This window comes from Penaeus monodon, chromosome 22 (genome assembly GCF_015228065.2).
Source record: "Penaeus monodon isolate SGIC_2016 chromosome 22, NSTDA_Pmon_1, whole genome shotgun sequence".
In the NCBI taxonomy this organism is placed as follows: Eukaryota; Metazoa; Arthropoda; class Malacostraca; order Decapoda; family Penaeidae; genus Penaeus; species Penaeus monodon.
In genome coordinates, this window is record NC_051407.1 from 27,302,353 (window position 1) to 27,304,587 (window position 2,235).

The 2,235-nt window shown below is 30.9% G+C and overlaps 1 pseudogene; it reads right to left on the bottom strand.

Moving 5' to 3' along the window:
- Positions 1-1,230, bottom strand: part of LOC119587395 — a 3,508-nt pseudogene extending 2,278 nt beyond the window's left edge.
- Positions 1,231-2,235: the final 1,005 nt, after the last annotated feature.

The window sequence follows — 2,235 nt, forward strand, 5'->3', positions numbered from 1 at the left end:
TCCAGCAAGTAGGTTATTTATTTTGACTGATAAATAATTATTTTGCCATCTCTGTACCCTCTGTAATATTGGTGAAATTAAAAGGAGTACTGAAATTACAATGAAAAATCTTCTAGGTGAGCTTCACGATACAAATTTTGTACCAGTAATGAGGATATAATGTGACAGGTTCTAATTCTAATTAAGTTGTAAATCTAAAAATGTCCTGACTCCTTATACAGTTGTCTAGTTGTTTACACAGAGTTTACCCTACCACAATTAGCATATGTAGCAGTAACTTTAAACTTCACCAATACAAATGAGGATAATCACTATCATCTCACAAATGCCAAAGACGCTACAAGTACAAGTATTATAAAAAACTTATATTATAAAGCCCTTTTCAAAAAGTAATGATAATTTTTTTCAGTGAATAGTATTGTTATAAGTCGTAAAACAATCAGAGCATACTTACCGATACAATAACAATATATGAATCATAAATATTCCAATATGAAAGTGTCTTGGGTAATATATCCCCAAGCATTCGCATATATTAAATAAAATGACTCAATATAAAGATAATATAAATAATATAATAATAAAAAATAAAATGTATAATAAATCAAAAATAATATATAATAAATAAATATAATATAAACAATATAATATAATTAAAATAATATAAATAATATAAATAAATAAAAAAATATAAATAATATAATAATTTAAGGAATGTAAATAATATAATAATAAAAATATTACAAACATAACAATAAAAAGAATACAAACATAACAAATAAAAAATAAATATAAAACAATATAATAAATAAAAAAATATAAACAATATAATAAATCAAAATAATATAACACAATATAAAAATAAAATATGACAAATAAAAATATATAATAATATAATACATAAAAAAGATATAAAAACATCCCACTTGCACTGCAGTGCCGCCCCATGGCCAACAACCGCGGCCTCGCCTCACCATGCCTTGAGGAACCAGATCCTTCTCGATCTCACTCCAGGGCTCTTACGTTTCGGCTGTGGGAGGTCCGTCTGCCGTTCGGGGACCCCGAATTGTGCTGCTGCGGGTGCTGGCGCTGTCCCCACGAGGATCGGTGGGGTTTTGATGGCTGTTGGTGGTCGTGGGTTGGCCTGTGTGGGCGTGGTTGCGTTGTGTGCGCGCTACCTGCCTCCCCAAACAGCCCAAATTCTCCCTCGGAGCCTCGTGGGGGACTTGACGCACAGCACCAGCAGCAGCACAATTCGGGGTCCCCGAACGGCAGACGGACCTCCACAGCAGGAAACGGAAGAGCCACTGGAATGAGATCGAGAAGGATCTGTTTCTCAAGGGCATGGGAGGGCCGACACCCGGACGAAGGTTGTGTCGAATGGGGCGGCGGCACTTGCAGTGCAAAGTGGAATGTTCTTATATCATTTTTTATGTATTATATATTTATATATTATTATTTGTCATTTTATTTATTATATTGTGTATATTATTTTGATTTATATATTGTTTATATTTTTTTTATGATTATTATGTTTATATTTTTTTATTGATTATATTATCTATATTATTTTTAATTTTTATATTGTTATATTATATTTATTTACTATATATTATTTTTTATTTATTATACTATTTATATTTTTATTTATTCTTACATTTATATTATCTTGGATAGTTGAGTATTTTAATTTAGATATATGTCGAATGCTTGGGGAATATTATTACCCCAAGAACACTTTCATAATGAATATTTATGATCATATTATTGTTATTGTAAGTTAAAGTATGCTCGAGTTGTTTAAGAAATTATACAATCCGTATTCACTGAAAAAAGATATAAGGTACTTTGAAAAGGGCCTTTAAAATAAGTTATAATACTTTACTTGCATCGGTCGTCGGTCATTGTGAGATGATAGTGATTATCCTCAGTTTGTATTGTGAAGTTTAAAGTTACGTGAATAGCATATGCTAAATTGTTGGTAGGGTACTCTGTGGAAACAAACTAGACAACATGTATAAGGAGTCAGGACATGTTTAGAGTACAAACTTATATGGAATTAGACATGTCACATATATTCCTCAATTACTGGTAACAAATTTGTATAGTGAAGACTCACCTAGAAGATTTTTCATGTAACTTTCAGTACTCTTTTTATTCACCCAATATACAGAGGGTACAGAGATGGCAAATAATTATTTATCAGTTCAAAATAAATAACCTAAACCGCCTGGA